Below are 6,799 nucleotides of genomic sequence, written 5' to 3' on the forward strand. Positions count from 1 at the left end.
GGCACATATATTTTAATGGGTTATCTCCCTCAATTAAGTTTTTTCTCCGACTATAACTCCCTTTTTAGCACAACAAAAAAAAAAATCTTACTAACTAATAAATTTATTATATTTCGTAGTTGTAATGATAAACACATACTTTTTAGCACAAGCGACAACATTCTAATGAGTCAGGCAACAATATTTTTAAGTTACACGTGATTGTTTTTTTTTTTAATCTACTAATGAGTTCAATTTCCAATCGATTTTAATTTATGAACCATATGATTATGGTCTAACATTGTTAAATTTTCTTATGACCAACTTTTATAATATTTTTTTTTTCTAATTTATTGTAGTTTGGCACATGCATTTTAATGGGTTATCTCCCCCAATTAAGTTTTTTCTCCGACTATAACTCACTTTTGAAATCCACACTCGGTCTAAAACTTGGATGGCAATTTATGTAATTACGGATGTATAATGCGTCTTGTTATTTTGCTTTAAAAACTACTCATTTGTTTTAGGAAGGTACAACTGAACCTTTAGTTTGTAGATATCTTTTGAGGATATCTAGAAAATCCAACGGTTAATTATCTCAAGCTCATACCCAAGGGTATGAGCTTGAGCTCATTAAATCACTCTCTTTTTAAATTTGAATTATAAAATGAAACTACCCAAACCAGATCCATCCATGATTTTAGATAAGTTGTTGTTATATACTCCTCTCTCCGCCCATTCCCACAAAAACTACCGATAACTCTTTCCATTTTATTCGTAAGTTTTTTACTTCCATTATTCCTCTACCTGTTTTATATTTTTCTCATGAACCAATGTAGTTTATTTGTGGATTTTTGAGTGAGAGGCTCAAAAAATGGAGGGTAAATAAGCATTACCCCCAGCCCAAAAAAAAGAGAACCCAATCCAAAATGTCAGGACAACTCACACTTTTCTGGGTTTTATTTTATTTATCCCTCTTTCACCCCTCCACGGGAAATTCCCGTATTTTCTAACAATCTGGCGGATGACAGCGAAGCAATTAATTCCCCGTACATGACGTAATGTCAGAGAAACATTCAGATTTTTTGAAAATTCAAAAATGGCGCCATTTTTTGACGAAATTTCAGCTAATTTTTTTGGATCCCGCCCATTATATTTTGTTTCAATTCCTTCTTTCTTCTTATTTATACATCCAAAAACCTTCTTCATCATTCTTATTTTGTTTCACATTTTATCTTCATCTCTTTCAATCTCTAAAAACATAATTTTTTTTTTCTTTTTCTCTCTCAAAGTTTTATGTTCTTATTTTTGGATGTTCCTCATTCTTATTTTGTTTAACATTTTATCTTCTTCATCACTTTCAATCTCTACAAACATCAAAGTTTTCTGTCTTTCTCTCTCTAAAAGTTTTATGTTCTTATTTTTCTTCTTCATCATTCTTATTTGTTTCACATTTTATCTTCCTCATGTCTAAAAACATCAAAGTACATAACCAAATGGCCTGTGCACAGAACCATTCCCGGTACAGAAGAAAATTTCGAGTTCAAAAGTGTCCAGTACTGAACCTAATGGCCAGTACACAGAACAATTTCCGGTGCACAAGAAAATTCCCAGTACAAAAATGTCTAGTACATAACCAAATGGCGAGTACAAAGAACATTTCCCGGTACACAAGAAAATTCCCACTACAAAAATATCTAGCACATAACCAAATGGCTGGTACACAGAATAATTCCCTGTACACAAGAAAATTCCAAGAACAAAAAAGTCTAGTACATAACCAAATGACCAGCACACAGGACAATTCCCGGTACACAAGAAATTTCCAGTACAAAAATGTGTAGTACATATCCAAAAAATGACCAGTACACTAAATAATTCCCGGTACACAAAAAAATTTTCTTGTACAAATCAATGAAAAACTACCAAAAATGAAGAAATTTGTTGAAATTGGAAAGAGATAAGAAATAAATCTGGAAAAAATAACAAAATTTGTTGAGATTGGAGAGAGGAATTTAAAAAGATTGGAGAGAGAAGTATGTGTGGGAGAAAATAAAAAAGAAATAGGAAATAAATCTGGAAAAAAGAACGAAAATGACAAGTTGGTAAATTTTCTAATGGCAATTCTGTAAATTCGTGGAACGTACAAGGTTTGATGTCAGGTGCGTCAGACTATTTTTCAAAAATTTTCGCATTTCCCGGGAATTTTTCTGTAGCAATTTTGTAAATTTATGGAAAATACACAGTCTGATGGGAGGCGTGTCAGATTATTTTCCAAAAATTTTCGAGTTTCCCCGGAATTTTTCGATGACCGTTTCGTAGAAAAGAAGAACGATGTTTCGGAAATTCCACCCCCACCTCCTGACCATTGGACCTGCCCCTTATTCTTTTCCTGCAGTGGACCTGCTTTTTGTTTTGGGTCAAGGATTGGGCCTTTTGCCCAACCCCTCTTGATTTTACTATGAAAAAGACTATTGAAGTCATGAGGAAGAAGAGTCCTACCTGTTCTCGTAGTTCAAAATAGTAAACCCAAAGTGCACTTTTTATTCACTTAGCTTTCTCTTACTATTCCTTTCTTCTCCTTCACTTTTTCTTTCTAGTTTTGCCTCTTTATTGCTGAAAAATCTATATAATAAAAGAGGTGGATGGGTGCTGACTGGGACAAACCCAGGATAAATCCAGCCGTCCATTCCACATCAACACTAATCTCAACTGTTGGATTCGGCCACTGATAGCACCCGGGTGCCTATAGCCACTTTTGTATTTTTTCCAACAGCCCCATCTTTAGTGAATGGACATATCTCTTCTCACGTCCCTCTGTTAAAACCATGGCTTCAGAGGTTCATAAATTTTTGCTTCTTTTCATTGGGAAATTTGATTTGAAGGGAAACCCATGTTTCCTATGGAGCGTTAGTCTCGAGTCTCGATTCTCGATTCCTTCATCTCTCCTCTTCTGTTGGGTTACCATTGTAGTAGAGAGGAGGATTTTGGTGAATCAAGGTATTTTGGTTTTATAATTAATTCCTTGCTTATGTTTTCTTCATTTTCCATCTAATCCCTCAAATCTGTAAGAACGCCCTACCCTTTATCAATTTTCAGGATGATTCATTAATAATTTTACTGATGAATTTTGCAGAAGTAATGGCTACTGTCGCAATTATGAGCGTAATTTTGAGTGGAGCTTTAAGAGGTCTTTCTTCATCGACGCCTAACCAAGTAAGTGTAGTTTAACAAAGAAAACCCTAATTTTCCAAATTTTGAATTATTGGTTGTGTAGTTTAACAAAGAAAACCCTAATTTTTCAAATTTGATGATTTCAGATTACTTTATAATCTTGAATTAGTGTTTGGAATGTTTTTCAAGGTAGTTTTTGTTTCGTGCTTAGATTAAGAGTGGGTATTCCAAATAAAAAATTCTGAGATACAAAGAAATTGTAGCACTATGTGAATGGTTGTTCTTGAAGTAGCATTCAAATAGACACCACATTAGAGCATGAATTTTGGAGAATAAGCATTTGCAAAAAGAATTATGGATACCTTGAAAATTGTAGCAGGATGGTTGCTCTTGAAGTAGCACTCAAATATATCATGCAAAGATTCAGCATAATTTGAAGGAAAGGTAACTTAGTCACTATTATCATCTTTGTTTAATCATATATTGTCCGGAGGTTAGTGCCTCACCTATTCTCAAATTCTCCCTTTGATTCTTCAAGTCTTTAGTGTTTCGGTAACAATACTACCTAGAATTATTGTATTTAGGGTTTGGGATGGGTAATTATTTTTTTCCAGAGTTTCGGTTTGATTTAACAAGGGTTTCCAGTTGTCTTTTGATGCATTGAGATGGTGAGATTGAACAAGAAGATCTTGCCTCTTGATCGGCTAATTGTTTGGTTGTCTTCTGTGGGGGAGAGTATTTTGTTTTCTTCTTATTCTCTGGCAGTGGTTGCATCTTCTTCGTTTCGATCCAGGGTTTCTCTGTGAACTGGAAGTTTCATCCATGAGCCTTCCAAAACTTCAAGCTTTCTCTCTGTTAAAATTGATATCTCTGCTAAAATTGATATCGGCCATCCGTCTTTTTCATTTTAGCCTATATAAATGGAAGCCATCCCAAAATTTGAAATCGTCCGAATATCTTAGAATTTTATATTGCTAAAAAATCATTTGATATCTCTGTTAAAATTGATATGTATTTGGATATAGGTTGGTTCATTAAGTCTATTTTGATTTTCCTGTGTGTTGTTGATTTTAAGAATAATTTGTGATGATGAATTTGGAAGAACTTTTACTCTATAATGTCAAGAATTGTTGGAACACTAGGTGCAACATCGAGATTTGTCGAGGTTATTTCAGTGTCTCAAGGCTGAGATGTGTGGTGCGACTAAGGGTTATGGACTAATCCATTCAGGGCTTCAAAACCTAACCACTATTGGCAGGTATGCGTTTCTCCCTAACTCATTTTGTAAAAAATCGGTTTAGGCTTGACCTTTGAGTAAATGTTTTGGATTTCATAGGTATGCGTTTTGATCTTTTGAGTAACTTATTTTGAGCATTTATGTGTGCAGAGCTCTTCATATTTGGTGATGCTAAATCAAACATTAATTTATTTGTTTTCCCAATAGAATTTTGCCCCAAGTTTTCACTGAGTTCACTCATTTTTTTGCAAGTTTGAGGTGCTTGGTTAAATGCCTCACTAATTGTTTTATCTTTTACTTAAATAGTTTTATCTTCTACTTTAGTAGCTTCTATTCAATGAACTAAATCTAACTCGATTTTTTTTTGCTCACTGTAGTTTTATCTCCGTATTACATATAGATAAAAAATATATAGGATAACTTCTGTCCAATTAAATTCAATGACCACAAGAGGGATCAATTTCAGCTCATGTTGGATTTGGGGAGGAAAAATCCAAAATCCCATCAAATCTTAGGGGGGGGTAGGGTGGGATTCTGGGCCAATACAAATTATGGACTTAGTAATCCTTGGGATTCAAGAATCCTGGGACTTTTGGTAGCCAAACAGACCAGGGATTCATGATTCCTACCAAATCTCATTTTTGGTAGGAATCCTACTTAGGAATCCCGCAACCAAACGCACCATCAGTTTATTTGCTCATTGTAGTTTTATCTTCGTAATTCTTATTCTTATAGATTAAATGCAAGGACAGTAGTCTATAGAGCCTAAATAGAAAGAAAAATGTTTAACTTCGTTCTTTTTAGGTTTGTTTTTCTTCTTGCTATCTCTTAAATGTGTTTAAGGCGTTTATAGAAATGGTTGGTTTGACTTTTTTGCTTTGTTTTGGTTTGCTTCCTAGGTAATCAATTTAGTTTCAAACCAAGGTTATAACTCTATCATGATGCTCAATCTCACTTCATTGTGTTCATTATATTCCTTCTGTTACTGTCTTTCTAACAATTCCTGTTTTACATTTGTTTCTTCAATTCTAAGGTCATTGTTGAAGTTGCCACTTTATGTAGGAATAAACTATTCCTCTGATTCACTTTTGATCTTTATGTAGGAATAAACACCCGAATCTCCCCCACCAAATGATCTTTTCCAAATGACTGCAATTTCTGATATGGTTGGAGAAAGTAATTGTGGTAAACACATATGATGACCAAGGAAGAAATGGTGTGTCTGTGCGATAAATTTCAAGCAAGACGTGCAAGAGTTTCTTACAAAGCAGCACTTTCACCTGAACTTGGAGAAGCCAGAGACCAAATTACAAATGTGTTGATTAAGCTGGCTTTAATGGAATCACGGGTAATCGTTTTACATACGTATGCGACGTCCGGTCTAATGGTTTTTGACATTGCTACAAAAAACTTCAGATGATGGAGAATGGGTCCGATACACCAATTAGAGGTTGGTACAGTAACAGTTTATACAATTTATGTAATCTGGAGTCATCATTATAGTGTAGCTACTTTTTTTTTTGTTGAAAACCGAAACAAAAACCGAAACAAAAACCAAAAGTTACAAATGTAACTCAAACTGTTAACAGCTTTGTACATACGTCACAAGTCACCAGCCTCTTGCAAAAAGTGAAGAGAAAACAGATTTTGATCATGCTCGTGGTTCATTTACCATACAAATTTTCCAGATTTTATTTAATTAAACCAAATAAACTGTTACTGAAGTATTGTAAAGGCGAAAAATTATTATTCATGTTCATGAATATATCAAACATTTTTTACAGTATTGTGATTCTTTAAACTTTCATTTTTGAATAGTACGTGTGGGTTAGGGTACAAGCTATACCTTTAATATGGGAAGTGAGCAATCATGTTGGAGGGTCAGTAATGAAGAAGAAAATCGGGCGACTACTACAACAGAAACAACTTTAAAGTACCCATTACACTGTTTCAGATTTTCTTCTCTTTTTATTTATTTCGGTGAAAAATTAAACTGACTTGGTCTTTATATAATTATCTGTGCCGGAGGCACGGGCTATACGCTAGTAATAATATAAAGAAGAAAGTGGGGATTTTAGGTTATATGGTTTTAAGATGATTTTTGTTTTGTGAGGTTTAGTTATGTGACGAATATCTAAAGGCACCCCCACATACATTGGGTGTTACATACTCCAAAACTTTTGAGGTCTCTGGTTAGATTCTCAGAAGAGGTGAAAACCATGGTTAGTAAATTTGGGTTATTAAAGGTAAATAAAATTAAGGATTTCACTTAGGCGGTTATTGTGCTTATCACATCTTGATGATGTATTAATGCTATGTAAAGATTATTGTAATCCATTTCCACAAAAAAAGAAGAAAAAAAAAGATAAAGAGTAGACATTGTTTTGTACACTTGGAGACAAAACCAAT

General features: G+C 34.0%; 1 long non-coding RNA gene across 3 annotated transcripts; it reads left to right on the forward strand.

Annotated features, from left to right (window-relative positions):
- Positions 1-2,648: 2,648 nt before the first annotated feature.
- Positions 2,649-6,170, forward strand: LOC147537243 (uncharacterized). Of its 3 annotated transcripts, XR_015224840.1 has the most exons (4): positions 2,649-2,979; positions 3,116-3,204; positions 3,257-4,411; positions 5,494-6,170. It is a non-coding gene; the product is annotated as an uncharacterized LOC147537243 (long non-coding RNA). The 3 variants fall into 3 exon arrangements; XR_015224839.1 differs by having other exon boundaries at positions 2,649-3,204; XR_015224838.1 differs by having other exon boundaries at positions 2,856-2,979; positions 3,116-4,411.
- Positions 6,171-6,799: the final 629 nt, after the last annotated feature.

This window comes from Eschscholzia californica, unplaced genomic scaffold (assembly GCF_041429995.1).
Source record: "Eschscholzia californica isolate CP2 unplaced genomic scaffold, dmEscCali1.0.p SCAF_5, whole genome shotgun sequence".
Taxonomy (NCBI): domain Eukaryota; kingdom Viridiplantae; phylum Streptophyta; class Magnoliopsida; order Ranunculales; family Papaveraceae; genus Eschscholzia; species Eschscholzia californica.